Source organism: Oryctolagus cuniculus, chromosome 12, assembly GCF_964237555.1.
Source record: "Oryctolagus cuniculus chromosome 12, mOryCun1.1, whole genome shotgun sequence".
NCBI lineage: Eukaryota > Metazoa > Chordata > Mammalia > Lagomorpha > Leporidae > Oryctolagus > Oryctolagus cuniculus.
The window spans coordinates 42054855-42075415 of record NC_091443.1 but is presented as its reverse complement, the minus strand read 5'-3'; the positions used below and the strand labels follow the sequence as shown (position 1 = coordinate 42075415).

The window sequence follows — 20561 nt, the reverse complement described above, 5'->3', positions numbered from 1 at the left end:
TGAAAAATGCCATTTAAATTGTCAAAGGTAAGGGCAGCATTGTGCCGTAGTGGGTTGAGCTGCCTCCTGCAATGCTGGCCTCCCTTAGGAGTGCCAGTTTCAGGTCCCAGCTGCTCCACTTCCAATCCAGCTCCCTGCTAATTCTCCTGGGAGAGCAGCAGAAGATGGCCCAAATGCTTGGATCCTTGCCAGTGATGTAGAGACTCACATGGAGTTCCAGGCTCCTAGCTTCAGCCTGGCCATTGTGGCCAGTTAGGGAATGCCCCAGTAGAATTAAGATGCATTGATATTCTCTCTCTCTCTCTCTCTCTCTCTCTCTATTTCTTGCTCTCCCTATAACTGCCTTTCAAATAGTTAATAAATCGTACAAAATAAATTTCCAAGTACAAATAGATGTTTTTCTTCAATCTCTTCAACATCAAACAGAGCCTTGAAATAATACAGTAGCCAAGTCCTGGGTTGAAAAGCAGTGTTCAGCTGGCGCCGCGGCTCACTAAGCTAATCCTCTGCCTTGCGGCGCCAGCACACCGGGTTCTAGTCCTGGTCGGGGCGCCGGATTCTGTCCCGGTTGCCTCTCTTCCAGGCCAGCTCTCTGCTGTGGCCAGGGAGTGCAGTGGAGGATGGCCCAAGTCCTTGGGCCCTGCACCCATGGGAGACCAGGAGAAGTACCTGGCTCCTGCCATCGGATCAGCGCGGTGCGCTGGCCACAGCACGCCGGCCATGGCGGCCATTGGAGGGTGAACCAACAGCAAAGGAAGACCTTTCTCTCTGTCTCTGTCTCTCTCTCACTGTCCACTCTGCCTGTCAAAAAAAAAAAAAAAAAAAAAAAGCAGTGCTCCTTGCATCCGCTCAAACTGTAGTTCCCATTTGGGGATGTGCTTCTTTAACTAGAATGAGTCTCACGGGGAGACAGACACCCTCAGCCCCTTGACTTCTGCCGACTCAGCTCTTGCCTGACCATCAGACAGCACCATAGTCACCCCTGGACAGTCTGCCCATCCGCCATGGTCAGAGTTCTTCCAGAAACTTTAAGATCAGAGGGTGAGAATTTTTCAGAAGCAATACAGTAGCCTCTCTCGCAGCTCCATCATCCTCAGAGAGACAGCCAGTTTTCTGCAACCATGTCCTCTTCCTGTTGTTCTTATCTTTGTTCACGCATGCATTTTCTCGGTGGGCATTTCTCGTGTGACTTTGCTGTGCCAGTGTGCTGGCTGCAGAGGCCTCAGGAGCTGGCCCGGAGCCGCACGAGTGCAGCACTCCAGTGAAGCACTGCTTTTTGACAAGGGCCACTAACTAGGCGGTTGCTCTTGTCCGTCAGCTCAGTGGCTGATCAAGTGCCAGCCGACAGTCCAAGGTAGAGAGGCACCAGTTATAGATACAGGGAATACGGCTGGGGAACAGTGGCTTCCAGGTCTCTGTAGCTGAACACATTTATAGTGGATGCTGGGCCTGGGCCCTGGCTGGGGCTTAAGACTTCTTGAATCAAAGAGAAGCCCCAGGAGCGAGTGTGAACGAGAGAAAGTCGCCAGACAAAAGCTTCCATCGTAATTGTGATTTTCATCAGGGCTCGCTTTTCCCTACCGTTGCAGCATTTCTTTTGTTCCTTTTTAGCAAAATATTTCCAAAGTTGGGTAGAGTGGGAAGAATCACTAGGCTCCTAAAGTTGTATTTATGAAATGCATGAAGTTTGTATGCCTTAAATAAAAGGTTTGTGTGTTAAAAAAAAAAAAAAAGAGAAAAGAAATATTAAGGAGAAATAAATGTACTAGAACATGGGATGTTGGTTGGCTCACAGGAACGTTGTGAGATTTTCTTTTCCATTCCAGACGAATGTAAAAGCAGTTCCCCAAGCAGAATGGAAAATGTATTTGTTTGTTTTTGTAAATAGGCATTTTAAAAAAGAGACAGCCTAAGAAATGTGGACCTCACTCTTTGATGCTTAGCAGGAGGTTTGTGATTTTCTTTCTTTCTTTTTTTTTTTTTTTTTGCATAACTTAGGCCTAAGAAAACATGCAATAGTACAATACATCACCGATACAACAGTCTGATAGGTTTATAAAATGTTTACCAACTGTATTCTGCTTTCGACCAGCAGGAAAACCTGCTTGTGTTATTCTATCACTGATAAAATGGTAAATAGCTTATGTAAGCCATGCAGCTTACATAAAGCCACATAGTTTACATGTGGGGTTGGTCATTTGAATAGAATTATATGGGGTTTGCACTCAATTTCTTTGTTAAGTGACTCAGTAAAATTATAGGGTCATAAATGGAGAGTGACACCACCTGAATCTCTTTGCATTTTATCTTCTCCACCCACTCCCTCCTCCTCCTCCAGCATAAACTGGAAGATGTTCCTTCAGGGATTAACTATTATAGTCCATGGGTAGTGGAGGTAGGTATCTGAAGGGTCAGTTGATGCCATTTCTTTCTTTCTTTCTTTTTTAATGCCAGGACAGTTTGGTTTCTCCCATCATGAATGAGAATTATAACTTGAAATCTGACAGTCCTGTATCCTCCCACTAACCAATTTAATTAAGCAGTAAGCACCAGTATTTGAGAAGAAAAAGTACAACCACATTCAGACGCCATAAAGACGGAGCTGTAAAAGAGCATTAATCAATATGCGGAATGCCCCTTCACTGACCTGGGGACTGGAGCTCGGGACGAAGACTCGCCTTTTCTCTGGGAACAGTCTCCTGCTCCTGCTTCTGCTCCAAGACTGGCAGGTGCTGCCTCTAAGTGAAAGTAGCACACGCTGCTGGACTGAGGGAATGAAACCAAGTCCTTCACTGGGGTATAAAGTTCTAGATGATGCACCACATGTGGTGGGAACTCTGATTTTCTCAGAAGGCAAAAAAAGAAAATGATTCTTTCATTATCCTTTTACTTCCGTGGCTTATGGAGGTGGCCACTGGTAGCCACGGTGGAACACTGGAGAGTGAATAAAACAGGACCGTGTTGATGGAATCTGTAACACATCCCAGAGAGAAGTCACCTTTGTTAAATCGGAATTCTGTAGTGGATACTGCTCTTTTTTTTCTTTTCTTACTGCTCATACTTGCTTTATTTTAGGTCTAGTTTAGACCTATTTTAGAGATCTCAAATGTTGTTTATTCTTAACTACTAATAAATGAGTACTTACTAGATAGTTCCGTGCTCATAGGACCTGATTTTTACCCTTTTGGTTATCTGATTCTTAAATATTAATCAGAGGCCACTTGGCTTAGATGTTGGAAGGGAGGGAAAGTAGTGATCCCCCTGCCTGCTTATCTTAACGGGCCATGACTGACAGCCCTGTGTAAAAAAGGGCAAGTTAACCAGGGAAAAACATAATGGCTTCACTTGGGCATAGTGTCAGGTGACACAAAAGCCTTCAGATTAAAGACCCAAACACCTAGAGCAAATTACCCATTTTTATGCATAAGATTTGATGCAGCACCGACAGCTCTGTAGAAAAGTGAATGGGCAAAAACAATATGTTTGAACAGTGAGAGATTGATTGAGGGGGAGAGTTAGCCAGGATTGTCTGTCTAGATGTTTCTGGCCACTCGGTTGTAGCATTTCTTCCTTGTGGGTGCAGGTCAGGACCCCTCTGACCTAAGGGTCTTAATTTTTGGTGGTCAACTGGAACACAGAAAAGCAGTGGAAGGATAGAGGGACCTTTTGAGGCTTCCTGGATGTCTTTGGGGAAAAGGAATTCTGGTTTCCATCACTTGCCTTGGGGAAGGTGACTTTTGGTTTCTGTGCCTTGCTCCAAGGAGAACAGTGAGTGAGGGACAGGAAGGCCAGGAAAAGAGAAGACCTTAGCTTCCGAGGCTCCTCTGACAGCCTCACATGGGGATATCATTTTTTTTTTTTTTAGCCTCAGTAATATCCACTTTCAATAGTGCCTGGAAACACTATATCATGAGTGTTTTATGGAAATGACACAGGAGTTTATGGAGGATGACATACTCTGTTCTCTGGAATGAGAATTATGTGCACTTTGCATCCATCCAAAATCAAGCATAGAACCTGTTCTGCAGTTCTGAGAGTCAGTTCCTTCTCTCTGGGGAACCGGCGACAAGGGGGAGGGAGTTCTCCTGTTCTGGTCATCCTTGTGTGTCTGTCTCAAGTTGTTCTTGTCTCCTGTCTCTGTTGTGATGCCTGCGTCTTACTTTAGAGCCTGTTGGCTAAGCTCAAGAGGAGTGTTACTCTTTGCTTGTGCGTCTACTCAATCTTTGGTCTTGACCGGTTGGTTTCTGCAGAGAGCTTTGCTTCTGTCGTACCCTGCGTGGTGCTGGCTGCCCGCTTTGCTTTGGGTGGGCCTGGCTGGGAATGGCTGCATGTCGCTGCAGCTCTCTGTCTCAGTCACTGGGCGAGCCGGACTGTGCTCTGTGCTGCCTGCCTCCTCTTCTCACTGTCACCCCTGTGGCATGGGGGTGGTGTTTTAAATCCCTGAAGGCAGGAAGAGGCCATTCTGAACAGAGTCAGAGCTGGAATTGGATCTCCCACGGAGCAGAGCAACCATCTGACTTTTCAAGGATGTTGTCCTCTTTCCTGTCACCTCAGAAGTAACTCACAAGTGGGTAACACAGCAGCATTTACTCTTCCTGTGGATTGCCTAACATATGCAATATATAATCAATACATGTCAAGCAGAGGAGCTGGAATGAAGCCGATGTCTTTGTACCCTGAAGAATGTAACCAGATCAGATCTTTGCCATAGAAGACCCTTAACCTCTTTCACTGACTCCAATGGCTACACAGGCCTAAATCATTCCCATTATGTTGGGAGTCTTTTGCTCTGTCTTAGGGAAAAAATGAGAGCACCTCTAGGAAATCCCATCTGTAAAAATCTCACAGCATCACTGAGAACGCAATAGAGAGTCATCAGATTCTTTCTCTAAAACAGCAGGTGACCGAAAAGACCACTTGCTGCCCCCATACCAGCACTCTGTTCAGCATCTTCCGTTGAATAACACTTATTTCAGTCTCTTAGTAAGGGTGTCTTAAGCTAGCATTATTTTCTCAAGGAGCTGTGTTTGAGATTCAAAGTATTTATTTGAGTCTACTACTAATTTGCCTTCATTTTATATTTTTTCTTGTATTAACCCAATGCCTTGAGCCAAATAAATAAATATAAGAAGTCAAGTGAGAGAACAAGATAGTCTGCCTATTGCAATACATTTTTCCCTAGGAAATACAAGGGCTCTTCAAACATTTCATGGAAAAAAGGAATTAAAAGATAAGCTTAAGAACGGGCATTTGGTGTAGCAGTAGAGACGCTGCTTGGTACATAAGCATCCCAAACTGGAATCCCTGCGTTGGAGTCCTGACTCCACCTGTCATTCTAGATTCCTGCTAATGCAGTTAGTGGTAGGCAGCAGGTGATGGCTCAAATTTTTAGATTCCTGCCACCCAAATGGAAGACTCAGATTAAATTCCAGTTTCCTGGCTTCGGCCCAGTCCTTGCTATTGTAAGAATCCGGGGAGTGAACCAGCACGTGGAAGATCTCTGCCTGTCTATTTCTCTCTGCCTTTCAAAAATAAAAGAATAAAAGTAAGCTTTTTTTAAGATAAATTTATTTTGGTTTAAAGAAAGTTGGAAATCCATGCAGGTTTTGTTTTTCATAATTCGCATGTTTTTTTTTTTCCATTAACTTTTTGAGATACCTTTGTATAAGTAATGAAAAGGAAGAACATCTTTGAAAAGCAAATCATCTTAAGCTAAAATATGTGAAATAATGTAGCATGGCATCAGAGTCTGGATACGAACACACGCTGAGAACTAAGCTGCTCTGTTTAGATCACAACTGCTAAAGCAGGATTTACTGCTGGAGTGTTGAAGGTTACCCTGACACTGTCTGTCTCAGACTGTTTAGCCCTATCACGTCCATTCTTCCCCTAAGCAAATTAGGTGACCAAAATGAGTATGTGTGATGGGAAGACAGAGAATATGAAAGAGAAGACAAAGCGGGAGTAAAATAGAGGCAGAGAGCAAAAGGATTAGCAAGAGCAAAAGACAAAGAGTTCTTCTTGGCTAGCAACTCTCAGAATAACCAGGGATGAGTTGGTCATGGAGGGTTCTGACTTTACTCTCTGTGACTCTACTGGAAGCTGTCGTAGGCTGTGTGTACACATTTCGGGGATCTCATGACAGCATCGAGAAGGGACAGTGGGTAATCCTGGACCAGCTGGTTTTCTCCAGTTCTTCATTCATTCCGTCTGCTTTCCTAAAGAGTGTGCATCAAAGCACATCTCCGCATTTAGTCACATCTGTGAGCTAGTACAGTAATTCTACTCAGCATTTTATTTAGTAATAAAGTATTACTCAGTTCTAAAAAAGGGTGAAATTTTGTCATTTGCAACAACATGGATGAGCCTGGGAGACATTAGGTTATGTGAAATAAGGCAAGCACAGCAAGAGATAATGCTGCATGATCTTGCTTATAATGTGAGTGTAAAACAGTTGATCTCACAGACGTTGAGAGTGGTTTCCAGGGCCTGGGAATGGAGAGAAGTTAGTGCGTCCAAGGTTAATAGTTAAGAGGAGTAAGATCTGGTGTTCTGTTGCACAGTAGGGTAAGTAATTAACAGTGCTGTGTTGTGTATGCATTGTAAAACACCTAGAAGAGAGGATTTTGAATGTTTTCAACACAGAGAACTGATAAATGCTTAGGGTGTTGAATATGTCAATCACCCTGATTTGAACATTGCACATGTATGCATGTATGGAAACATCACTTTGTACCCCCTAGATATGTGTAGTTATTATGTGGGGATCAAAAACAAGAACAAAACAGAAAATACAGAATTGCTACAGTTAACTCTCACAGGATGCTCTCCTAATAGCCTTTGCTCTGTGTTTAAATCTGTGGAGTGAGAACAGAGAGGCCAGGTCCACTGCTGTTAGTCCGCTGCTGTATTTCTCTAACCCAGAATCAGAATGTATGAATACCTTTGGAGAGTGTGCTTGGAGGGGCAGACCTTTCTAATGACTTGTTAGCTTAACAATAAACCATTGAAGCTACTAATTTGCCTATAAACACAGGATCCCACTGGAATTGCCAGACAAAGTACAGTTCAAAGGGCCTAATAATTGCCCTGTTCTTTTATACGGAACTGGTTCAACCCCTGCTGAGACTCAGAAGATTAAGAATGTGAAGGCAAAGAAAGCTTCATTCCCTGTAAACTTGGCTCAAGACCTACAAATTATCCGTGGTTGCTAATTGAACTCTTTATTGCCTCTCCTGGAAGCTCTTCAGTGGATGATGCGTTTACACGGTTTTATTTTTCTCCCTGACACTGGATGATCTTTGTCCCACAACTCAGACGACCCTCGGAAGGAGGCAGTGAACGTGGCGCTTGACTGTAGATGTAAAAGCCATCTTCGCCATCTCTGCCGGACCCCTGTCCCTCCTGCCCTCTGGGGTTGTTGGTGCTTGTCCAGCTCTGAGAGGAGGTGTCAAGCTCCCCTGAGTTAGTAGGTCATGTCCTTTGAAAGCACAGTCTTAACTTTTCCTGTTGAAATTAAAGCAACTTTTCTGGGACAGTTCTAGGTGAATTTCTACCAGTTCTTAGTATTCTGTTGATTCATACGATGTACCACTTCAAAATCAAAAACCTTGAAATATCAACAATGGTATGTGGTCTAACATCCTAGCAGGAATGGAGAATGGCTGGTCTCCAGTCCGCCCTTCTCTTTTCTAAGTATAGGCTGATAAATAAAGGCACTACGATTTTAAGAAAGAATTTGGCTGTGCTTTCTGTTTTCCTCACCTTCTCTATTTTTCTCCTCTCTCTTCCAACTTCTGCTTGAAGTGGATGTGAGTATTAAACATAGATGTGCTCAGGGCTGTGGCCCTTCGCTGCCCATCTACTGTGGGGGAGAAGTTAATCCAACCTCGGGGAACACTTTACTGCTCACCTCCCATTGCTTGACTAGTATACACTCAAGAAACACAGTTAGTATCAAAAGGATGTCTCAGAGCCTCCAGTGATTCTCATGTGGTGGATAACATGAAAAAGAAAAAAAGAAAAAAAGAAAAGCAAAACAACAAAAAAACCCTGCACATCAAAAAAGTTCTCACTCAGCAAAGTTAGAGAGTTTCATGATACATTGCTTCCTTGATTAAGTTTGGGTAAGGAAGCAGATAGAAAATAGGAAACTCCATTGTGAAGGTTACTGAAATACTATTTGTTACATCATTTTTCTTTATTAGTGACCATAGAGCATCATTCTTAGTTTGAAAGGAAAATATTTGAAAGTGTAAACAGACATGACTTCACTCCAGCCAGGAACTAGAGCGGCTCATTCTTTCCCCTCTTCTGCACCTTATTCGTCAGAACCTTGGTTGTCCCCATTTGTAGAATCTGGTTATTAAAGTTTGACTGCGTATCCAGAGTTCACTCTCCAGGGCTTCACAGATATGCTTTTGACTTTCCCTGCCAGAACTGAGTCTTTTCCAATCCAGTCGGTTTGCCTATGGCTCTGATGTTGTGGAAAATATCCCTAGGTAGATTCTTTTCAATCACTGACCAAATGCTGCCACATCCCAGAGTCAACCTTGTCCTAACCCATATTTGCCCTCTCTCACATGGCACCTGTGGGAAAAGGGAGCAATAACTCTGCCCTTTTCCATCAGTTCTTTTTGGGAAACAGCCAAACATCCTTTCATAATCAAATGACTGTATATCCAGAGGCCATTGGCCACCAGCCAAACATTTATTGGTCATTGAACACCTTGCATGAGGTAATTGTCAATTATCTTATTAAACTTGAACAGGGATCTGATTGTTTCCTTCGGTTATAAATGTAACTCATGTTCTTATTACTGTTAATAGCAGTGCTCATGGGGTGCCAGTAGTTTTCTGGGCATTGTCCCGTAGGAAGAGCTGTCCTGTGACCTTTGTGAAAGAAGACACCAGAAGCAGTGAAGCTGAGGAGGAGACTACTCACTCTGTTGATTTCAGAGAACTGGGGACACGAGGGGGAGCTGCCCATAACCAGATATGGTGCTGACGTTTTATAGCATGACAAACACTTGAAATTTCCATGATGAGGTTTTGGGGGGAGGCAAATGGAAAATGTGGAATGTCTTGGGCGACAATGACTGTTAATTATTTTGTTGAGAAACAGCTTTATCTTTGGATACAAATATCTAAGAGATGTCAAAGCAGTGAGCCCAAGGGTTATTGATAAGTATAACACTCCTCTTCCCAAGGCCTCCAAGTTCTGCTACTGATAATATCATAGAAATGCCTTCTGCCTCCTAATAGAAGGCTTTGATGACTTCATTTGCAACGTAATTTCAAGAATTGGGTCCCTGCTGAAAGCTTCAGAGATTGTTTTGTTGAAAGTATAGCAACTTGGGAATTGTAGTGAGGGAAGTTTCCAAGCCCCTTTTAGTGATTCTATGATGGGTCAGAAGGACAGTAGCTGGCAGAAAGAGAGGAGCAACAGTGTGAACAGGAAATCTCTGTACCTATAATGGGAACATATCACGAAAGAATAAGGACTTTCCCCTTCTAGTGCCTTTGTGCTAAAATAAATAAAAAAGCTTGTTAAAATAAATGTTTTTGCGTGAAGATATTATGGGATTTGTGTCAGCTTACCCTAGAATTCTAATTACCATTATTATATTTTTATCATTGTAAAAAGATGACACATCATCTCCCTATGGTTTCTAATTTTTTAGTGAAGTCCTAACTTAAATAGAAAAAATATTACAATTATAATTAAACATTTCCCTGACTTAACGACGACTGGATATGGGAGAGCAGGCTTTTTTAGTGGACCAGTTTTGTTTGAATGTCGAAGAACAAAGTAGAAAGTTCAGTGTGATGCATCCACTCACTGTGATTCCGGAGGAGTCTGTTCCTGCATCATTGCTTTTACTCCAGTTGAATAATACAGAGCCAGAAGAATGTTGACTTTTGGGGTCTGTTCACCTAGGGAGCTGCATCATTCCATACCAAAACTGAATTATACTGAAAAGTACAGCAGGACAAAAAAAAAAAAAAAACGGGGGGGGGGGGGGATATCTCAAAACACTTAAAGGAACATTCCTGCCAAAACATCAGACATATTCAATATTTTGCAACAAGTTGGCACTTAGTTAAGGAATACATCAAGTTGTAAATGATTGGGACACTTGACTGCCTTCTTTGTAGCCCTAACATTGGCAGTCCCAAGTTGAGCTGATATTAGTTTCAAAATTGCTGCATAAGTAAAATCAGTTCATAAATATTTATAAACTTATTTTGCTAATCCTTTTTTCGGGTCTAGTGTCATGAAGCTGCATCAGTTCAAGGAATTAAAAATAATACATAAAAGAGGCTCTTGAAAGAGTCAATCTGTCGTACTACAACTTCCTAAATGGGACTGAGTTCATGCAGCCTTTTTGCCTGGAGTTCCATTGCCATGAACAGTTGAACTTTCCAAAGCTTAGACTGAATACGTACATTTAGCTTATTTAAACTTTGTATTCTGCTTTCCAATTTTGGTGCCATTCACCTCTCCTTTCCATTTCTATCCCAATATTTCAGTCTTTGTCTTCATACTCAAGTGATTGCCCCCTGTTTCTCATCTGTCCCCTTGTGCTGGTTGATTTAATCCATCTTCTACACAGCCCTTGGATTAATAATTAATTTTCATCAATGGCATGGTTTAAAAAACAGCAAATTGATTATTTTTCATTGCAGTTCAAACTTTTGCAGATATTCAAGGATTTTTTTTTTTTTTTTTTTTTGCAAGGTCATCACAAAGAGATCAAAACCTACTTTAGAGCCCAGGAGTAGTTGGTGTTTTTGTAACAGCTGTGCTCAATGCTGCTGGATCCTTTGTGGATTTTAGCGCTGTGCACCCGTTTCACCAAGCCCAGACTTGTAATCGGTGCTTCTTAGGGCTCCAGGTTAGCACTCCCTTCCAACTGGAGCTCACACTTTAGACGGAACCAAGTTTCCATCTAGGTTCAAGCTCAGTGTTTCGCAAGGAAGGGTGATGCCCTCCAGGAGACGCTTGGTGGTGTCTGGAGACACTGCTTTGTGTGATGACCAGGAAGTTGCTCCTGGCATCCAGTGAGTAAAACGTCCACAGATGTTGCTAAGCAGACTTCAATATAGAGGATAGTTCTCCCGACAACGATTTTCCAGCTAAAATTTCAGTGATACCAAGGAATAGTGAATCCTACTGCTCACTGCAGGTTGTCTGAATCTCAGACCAGCTCTTTCAATACAGTTGTTGCCGCCTTTTGACTATGCATTGCTCTTTGCCTCCTCCTTCCTTTGCTCTTGCTATTCCTTCTCCTAGAAATGTCTTCCCAGCCATCTGCAAGTGCTCAGGTTCCACCTGCCAGACTTCCGATTTCTCAAGCTCAGCTTACATGCCAGCTACTCCAACCAAACAAGCAAGCAAACGATAAAAACCCTTCCACAGCCATTCCATCTGACAGGGGTGCTCTCTCTTCTGGACTCCTCATGTTGGCCTTTAATTTGGACCTTTTAGGACAGGCCACCTTGGAGGGTCCTTCTGCCTGAAACATTTCGCTTTTTAGATACTTGGATACCATACAACTCAGTGTTCACTGTAAAGCAAACTTGGCACCCTAATACTTTGACCTGTGTCTGAATAATTGTGCATAGTTCGCATTACAGCAGAAACTCCGAATCTATTTTTTTCACCTAACATTGAATGAGTTCTATCTTGCTCCAAACTCCCTGAGATTATTTTAATAAATGAATAATAATATTCGATCATGTTGATAGGTTTTAATGAACTGTTCTCCTCTTACTTTAAAAAGGTAATTTTTTGAAAATAAGTAATGTCATGCCAAATATCTTGAAAGTATTTTTGTACCATTTCTCCCCCCTCATCTGCTCTGTTGTTTGAATCATTTCTAAGGAATGATGTAAATGGTATAGCATAGCTTTATTGATGTGATACTTATTGCCAGATTTATCTACAAAGTGATTTACCAGTTCAAACTGTCAATGACTGGCAGTTTTTAAGAAAGCCTTACACTTGGAGGAGTAAGAAGGCCTGGGTTCGGGGGCAGTTTGCTCCTCCTGAATCATGCAGTCTGGGGCAGCTCACTTAATCTGATCCCATGATCTGACCTGCAGAGGGAGGTTCTGCCCTGCATCACAGGGTCATGAGCACTGAGTCAGGTGATGTCTTTGGGATTAAGCTGTAAACCACACAATTGCCAATGTCCTTGTGATAAATATTTATTAAAAGCCTACTGTATGCCAGTCTTTGCTAAGAACCAGCAATACAGACACACTGTCAGTTTCAAGGAATCCCCAGTCTAGTGCTATATTATTAGTACTATTAAAATATTATTTTAGTCACAAAGTTAGGAAACGATTGAATTTTTGAAAACACTAAGGATTGAAAACAAAGGCAATCTTTACAACAAGAAATAAAAGTGTGAAAGCTCACCAATTTAGTACAGCCACTGGTGAATGTCTGGATAATATCACTTGATCAGCTCCTCATCAGCCTGAACCACAACTGTCCTGCCTTGCTGGAATATTTTTGGTGTTTTTTTTTTTTCCCTTCTCTTTTATGAGGACAGTGCTTTTCTTCCTGCTACACACTCAGATGTGGATTTTCCCCCCTTCTTTTATTTCTGGGAAAATTCAAAGAATTTTTGAAAAAATTCCATTTGCTACTGATGCTCCTTTATCTTTTGCCGCATGGCGGGTCTCTGGAAGCCGCATGAGGGCACGGCCCCACTTGTGTGCCTTGTGTGACTCTCCCTTCAAGACTGCTTTGCTGCAGAGTAACTGGGAGTATTTAGGAACTCCAGCATCCTTACATCTGTCTTTTGGAGATAGGTATTGATTTTCCTGCCTTTGAATGTAAAAGCCCAGAGTGAGCCCTTTAGCGCCTCGTCTTTGAGCGTGCTGGGCATCAGAAGCTCAGGATATGGGAGTGACTGCAGGAGAATGCTTTGCAGCTGGCAGTGTGAGGGCTGCAGGTGTGAGCGAGCAGTGCCACAGCACTCTCATCCGGGGTCAGCGTTTAGCCTAGTGGCGAAGACACAGCGTGGGATGCCTGCATCCCGTTCTGGAGTGCTCTTCCTACTGTTGTGTGCCCGGTGGGACAACACGTGATGCTCGTGTTGGTGGGTCCCTTGCAGCTAGTTTGGAGTCCTGGGTGGAGTTACCAGCTCCTGGCTTTGGTCCAGCCCAGCCCTGGCTGTTGTGGGCATTTGGAGAGTGAATCAGAGGATTGGACATCTTTTTGTGTCTCTCTGCCTTTCAAATAAAATGAAAATAAACAAACTCCTAGCTAAGGACCAGAAGCCACAAAAATGGGTAGTCTGTGGGCAGATATAACTTACATGAGTAGAGATAATAATAATAAAATAATAATAATTGTTAGCACTTTGTGCACACACTGGAAAAGACTTAGAACTCTTAGTATGCCTGATCTAAATTCCACCCTCAGCTGGTTGATTGACCTAACCAAAGCTAAGACCTGTAGGATTTTAGAGAACTTCCATCTTCCTGGGTGGAGCTGGGGAATAAAGCCAGTCGTGTCCCAGTCGTCTCCATTACAGTTGTTAAAATGCACCTGCGATTCTTGATACATTCTTTTTGTATTAGGTCATAAAAGAAAATCAGCCTTCCTTTTTTTTTTTTTTTTCATTTTTCTTAGAACCAAGTGAAATAGATTAGGTTATTAGAGTCCCATGCTGTGTGAACACTGCAAGCCAAGGACACTAAAAAAAACTTCACAGCAAATAAAAATAAAAGTTTCTTTGGTGCCAAAATTTTGAAATCTGTGTGTTTCTTCATTTTATGATCAATTTCGTGATTCCCACATTATATGATGTTAATATGCCTGTATTCAAGATAGTGTGTATGTGTGTACATATATATGTGTGCGTGTATATATATATGCAATCTATATAAGTGTGTATATACACATATATTTAATATCTACATATGAAGTGATTATAGCAAAATGTTAAATATTGCTACATCTTAAAAAACATAATTGAAAATGACAAACTTCTTTAAATTCCATTTTCCTGTGAACTTTTGAAGTTCTCTAGTAAGTCCAGTGATTTTACTTACATTTACAAACAAAAAGAGATAGACAAGCTTAACCAATTGCAGCTAGGAAGGAGCAGAGACATCAGCTCCATGGTGCTGCCACTTCAAGTTCACTTCAAGCCAGCAACAAACATGTGCTTTCTCTTTCCTACTCTGAGTCAGCAAAGAGTAGGAAGAAATGAAAGCTAAATTGTGGAGAGAAGTCGAAAACTTTGTAAATCCCATTTCTGTTTCTTAACTTACGTTGCTATTTTAGATATAAAACTAAATCATAGGGCGCCTGTGGGAGGTAATGAAGAAACATCTACTAGGAGTTTCTTTCAGTTAAAACAAATAAAACAAGAGAGGTCAGACTTAACCTCAAATAGAAAACCCTCTTAAATTCCTACACTGAGCGGTTCTGCTTCATCACTCCTAGTTATCTTTTCTCCATTGCTGAAAGTTTCTCAAATATAAGAGGCAACTGAGGCTTTCACCCTCAGTCCTTTCCAACCCTGTCGTCTGTTGCCAAGCCTTTCTTTACATTTCTTTTTGAAAAGTGAATTACTGATCTTTGAAAAGTGTTAACATGACGCGTGTACTATCCTTAGAAATGCTGCTTCCCAGGTGGGTTACCCAGACTCAGGGGAGGGCGATTTGAGGGCGGTGGGGTGAGATGTGCTGGTGGGAGGTCCTGAAGTTTGATTTGGAGATCGCCCTCTCCTTCGGAACTGGTAGGTGAGAAGAATTGGTAAAGATGATAAGGCACTTCAAAATGCCAGTTAGGGCGTGGAAGCTGTAGAACTCCAGGGTAGGTAGATAGGAAAAGTAGATAGAAATTTGAAGAGTAGAATTCCTTTTTCCTTGATTCTACCCTCCAGTCCCTGAGATGCACTGCAAGAAAATGCTTTGCTGGTTCTGAAGTGTGAGGCCAGTGCTGTAAGTGACACACCAGAATTCCTTCAACAAGTATGTTTTACCATCAAGGTACCTGAGACTGTACTTCTTTCCATACATACATTGTTCTTCTGATGAACAACCTCCACAGAATCACAGCTTCCTTCGACACACAACTCTCTTTCCATTAGGGAGACTTTGCCTGCCATCTTCCTTTCCAAATGAGAGCTTTCTTATTCTTTATTCACCCCGTGAGTAGATTCTATGCTTAGAAAGCAGATGCTTTACATTATTCCCAAGACAAAGAGTTTCTGGGTTTGACTCTGGACTCACTGAAAACCCCATCCACCTTGCAAAGCAGCAAGTACCTGCAAGCGAGGGTCAAGAAGAAGAAGGAAAGCACTCTCAGAAGATGTTTCTGCTTGAAAATGAACAAGAATAATATGTTTTATCTTCCCGTTATTCCTGGTTGGCCAGTCTCTAGCCTTTCAGCAAAATGTAATCACATCTTTGCCTTTGGAGCAACTTCTTTTTTTTTTTTAACTTTTTTGCTCTTCCTATTCATATCTTACACTTAGGTTTCCATTGTTTATTTAGTTACTTGAATAGCAGAGTGGCAGAGAGACAGGGGGACAGTGAGAGAAAGAGATCTTCCATGTGCTGGTTCACTGCCCAAATGACTGCAAAAGCCAGGGTTGGACCAGGTTGAAGCCAGGAGCCAGGATCTTCATCCTGGCCTCACATAAGGGTGCAGGGGTCCAATCTCTTGAGCCATCATCTGCCATGTTCCCAGGCACATTAGCAGGAAGCTGGATCTGAAGCAGAGCATCTGGGACTGGAACTGGCACTCAGGTGAGGGATGCCCGTGTCACAGTGGCTATTCAACACACTGGCACCACAGTACCAGCCCTTCTGAGACTTCAAGAATGTTGCCTTCAAGAATAGTTTTCTGATGTTGTTAACTCTCCGTTACATTAAACACTTGATTCAGTCTTCTCCCTTTAGTATTCTGTGTGTAAGTAGCCCTGTATGTAAATTGCATGCACACACATAGGTGCTATGGTATTTGCTAGATAGCATCCCACTGAGTGCGTGGTCTGTGCATAAAGCACCTCTTCTTCTGTGTGTGTCTCTCTGGTTTCACCCTAGGAAGCTCTTCGTATTTCCCATCCAAGATACTCGTGGTCTTTCATATAAAAATTCTCAGCCTGCCAGTTCCTATTGACTCTGCCTGTCCGCTGATCAAGTCCCTCAGTTCTCTCCATTGACAGTATGTATCTTTGTCATCCTGTAAGATTGCTGCTCCAAAGTTACCTTTCTTAGAAAGTTGTCCCTCAGCCAGTGCCGCGACTCACTGGGCTGGTCCTCCGCCTTGCGGCGCCGGCACACCGGGTTCTGGTCCCGGTCGGGGCGCCGGATTTTGTCCCGGTTGCTCCTCTTCCAGGCCAGCTCTCTGCTGTGGCCAGGGAGTGCAGTGGAGGATGGCCCAGGTGCTTGGGCCCTGCACCCCATGGGAGACCAGGATGGGTGCCTGGCTCCTGCCATCGGATCAGCGCGGTGCTCCGGCCATGGCGGCCATTGGAGGGTGAACCAACAGCAAAGGAAGACCTTTCTCTCTGTCTCTCTCACTGTCCACTCTGCCTGTCAAAAAAAAAAAGAAAGAAAGAAAAAAGACTTGCATGAATTAAAGTGTTCTATTTAATCGCTCTTTTGCATTGTACAATACCCAAGCTTCTTTCAGCTCTTAAATTCCATGAAGCTCTCAGGATGCTTTTGTTCCCAGCTATACAGGAGCAGCTCTGCAGTAAAACTTCTCTTCCTTGCTATTTTCAAATCAAGCTCTGCACACATCAGGTGTACAATAAGTGCTTATGAACCAACTGCATCTCTACAAGTAGACTACAGAAGATAGCTTAAGCTTCAGCATGCACAATTTAGGTTGAACATAAGAGATAAATTCCCTGATAATAAAATTGATTGAAGGTGAGAACAAAATATTGAAAAACAACAAGGATTCTATTCCCTGGAGATGTCTAAAGGGAAAAAAATAATTTATCTTGGATGGAGTCAGGGCACTGGACTAGAAGATGTACTGAGATTTTTATCTGGCTCCAGGATTTTATTAAAATCCTCAATGATAACACTACTTTCATAACTTGTTTGTGGTAAGGGGTTTCTAGTTTATCTATATTTTTCCTGTGAAAAGACGCAGCAAAAATAACATAGGAAAGCCTAAGTTAGTGTTGTAAATGAAATACAGACTGTAAGAAATTAAAACGTGGAGGAACTATGCATTTCTGATGATTTTTCTTTGTCCAGTGATGCTGAATAGATTTCATTCTATTTTCTTGACTTCTTCAAAAATCCAAGGGAAAATATTTTTTATAATGTCCCTTTTTCTGCCTAGCTAATGATAATAATTCTGTCAGAGATAGAGACTTGCTATTCTTACTCTATCACAAGAATTAATTTTCTCATTTCATAGAAATGAGGCAAGCTGAGAAGTGAATCCAATACTTTATTTCTATAACTTATACCTTTTCCTTGTGGGTCTTGGCATTTGTACCTGCTTGCATATTTCTTCTGAGCTTTAATATTTTCCTTTCTACTTCATTTATTTTTGGTTGTTTTAATATGGTTTCCAATTATAAAAAATGGGATTTCTGGGGAGAAAATAAAACTTCTAAGTGCCAATGAGATGAGACTCTATAGCTTTGCTTTCTTGAATTGCTTCTATTTTTATATAATTCTTGTTAGGGAAATGGTGCTAAAAGTTGGGCCTTCATATTCTCAGGAAAGTGTATGCAAGATAATATAATTAAAAATCCCATTCAGCCTAATTGATAGGTACAGGTTATATAAATAAAAATTGGAAATATGAGTCTGTCTTATCTCAGACTATGGAGCATTGCCCTTGATAGCTAGAAATACTAGATTCAGTTTCCTGGAAAAGCCTCAAAAATCACTTATTTATGAAATAATAGTTTAATCAATCGCTGTCAAAAACGCCCCTAACAGGAATTGTCACTTTCCTGGTGAAAATGTAGTGTGAGTTAAATCCCGTCCTGTAAAATACAACTGATCTAATGCAGACTCCTCCATGGGGTCTTTGAAATGTCCAGGGGAAAATGTGTAGGATGAAAAGGGTATGCATGGATTTCCATTTTTTTCTGCACCAACAAGGTTATCTTTTTAAATTCTACTTTCCATGAACTTTCTGAAGTATTCTCGTACTCCCACCCCCACCCCCCCCCATAGGATTCAGAGCTGCTGTTGCTTAGGCCCAATTTCCATTCCAACTCCAATTATTTCCTTAGTGGGAAAAATGGAGAGCAGGTCCAAAATCAAATCGCCCAGTGCAGTGTTCAAAGCAAGGTGGGGTTGGATTCGTATCACATCTTTCCAGTTGTTAGGGGGAATAAATGCACCAAGTCTCTTGCTGTGAACCGCGTGGCCACAGTAGGCACTTCCTCTCCTCTGATGTCGCCCGTGGTTGTTGATGCCGTTGTCATCTAAAATAGCACCTGCCTTATTCAGGACAACTTTCAGAAGTGGTAAAGCAGCCTGGTTAGTAGCAGTGGCTTTCTGGATAAAATAAAGTGTGTTAAGTTGATCGAGGTAAAAAGAACAGAAAAAGCAAAAAGCACCAAGAATCCCATATTACTATATCCAGTAACATGGCTTACTTTTTGCTGAAAATTCAGAACTCTAAAAAACTTTTCTTGGTGGAAGATGTCCATGTATCTTCCACAGAAGAGTTTCCTTCTTTTAGGCAATTCTAGCTCTTCTGGAATGGCTCACACATATACTTTTTTTTTTTTTTAACTAATGCTGCAAGTTTCTGAGGAAACAGATGATTAAATATTAAAAGATCAGTGAACAAAAACCGTGTAGCATTTTTTCTAATTATGCACAAAAACTGAGCCAAGAGGAACGCGTGGAGCTGATGTTTACCCATAACGTGAAAGCTTATGTTCTCCGAGAGCATCCTCCCCATCCAGTGCCCACCTCAGCTTGCTGCTTGGGTCCCCCAGAACCTATAAAGTGACTGGGATGTGCCTCCCTTTCGCGCTGAGTCTCCAAGGACGGAAATGATGAGCCTCGAGTTTGTAAGCAAGTAAGAGGTAGAAGGACTAATGCTGAGTAGCTTTTCACCTGGATGCGTGTGTTGGAAAGGATCCAGAGTTTGCCGTGAAGAATGGCTGTAGATGTTCTGGGAGCCTCCTGGGCTCTCTGTGCTGCTGGCAATAGACAGTGTATTACCAACTGAACCAGAGAATTTCCACAGAAACGTTTCCTGAGGCACTGCAAATAAACTAATATTTATTTTTAAAGGGACAGTCAAGGCACGCAATTTTTTTTTAACAAACATTTCCATGGAATCTTTGCTTCCCACCCCTGCTTTCCTTTCTATAAAAAATATTTGTGTTTCTCTGATAGTGACTTTTCAGAGAATATGTTAATGTAGTTGCATTTTTTTTTTCTATTTAGGATGTCTTTGCTCTTTTATTTTTATTGTTTTGAGGGAAGTGCAGATGGAAGAGAAATGCTTAGGGAAAATCCTTTTGGAGTTGAGACACTTTCATTTGAATATTTCCGCGATCATTGATCTTCCATGCAGGGCTCCATTTATCACTTTAGACAGCCCTGCTTTTGGTTCTGTTTCTTAATATGTTACCAGAGGCTTGTCCTACTATATGCAAATCAGTGATTTTAGCATAGACTCTCTTTTGTTCATCTGTTATCAGTTATTTTACTACTATCTACCATGGGCCAAATGCTAAGGATTACAAAGAGCAGGAAAAATCTTTCCACCCACAAGGTACTTATAGTCTATTTGAAAGACAAATCCTAAATGCACTCAGCGATTTGTAATACCGTATTGTCTTAAGTCCTAGTGTATGTTGGTGCTATACAGCACTACACTGTGCAGTATAGAAAACTCAGATCAAACTCTAATGTCTGATAATGACAATCACTACCTAAGAAAAGACTTTGAGATGAAAGAGGTCAGCAAGATTGGTTCCTCAACAGCATCTAGGGTGGACATAAAGATAGAGTGAGGATAAGGTGAAGGAACTTCAGAAAATTCATGAAAAAAAAAAAAAAAGAATCAGATGAGCAGTTTGTTCTGGCACAGACAGTTTTTGAAACTCATTCCTGGTTTTTTCACAGTGCACATTTTCCATGAACTTTTTGAAACCCCCTCCTGCAATGAAGGAGAAAGATACAAGACGTTAGGGAAAGGATCAAGGAAAGAAAGAACAATACAGGATTGTTTAGATCCATTATAGCATACTAACGTCAACTCAGTTTTTCATTGCATATCTGAAAATGTTGTATCTTTTCTACAGAGGTATTCTTTCATGTTTAAATCGCTGAAAACTGATTTTTGTGGGTGAAGGGTAAAGAAAGCCATAATTCTGGTCTGTATCTTGGGACAGTTCTTTAGAAGATACTGCTGAAGGAGAAGGTAATTCCTTATTTATTCATACTTACCGGAGTTAAATCTTGAAAAGCATTCTTTAAGCCTTTGGAGAAAAAAACCTTGTTTAGTGACCATGAATGAGACTAGAGGAGAAGATAATCTTTTCAGATAGGAAAATAAGAAGATAAAGATAAATTTATTTTTA

The 20561-nt window shown here is 41.7% G+C and overlaps 1 protein-coding gene and 1 long non-coding RNA gene across 11 annotated transcripts in view; both read left to right on the top strand.

Moving 5' to 3' along the window:
* The window catches only part of NPAS3 (neuronal PAS domain protein 3), a 927347-nt gene that overhangs the window by 497507 nt on the left and 409279 nt on the right, over positions 1 to 20561 (top strand). The window lies entirely within an intron of this gene.
* LOC138844542 (uncharacterized) overlaps positions 1 to 20561 on the top strand; it is a 31187-nt gene extending 10626 nt beyond the window's left edge. Inside the window, exon 2 of the long non-coding RNA XR_011380470.1 lies at positions 1 to 20561. This exon is cut by the window's left edge and continues 9233 nt beyond it. This is a non-coding gene — a long non-coding RNA (uncharacterized lncRNA).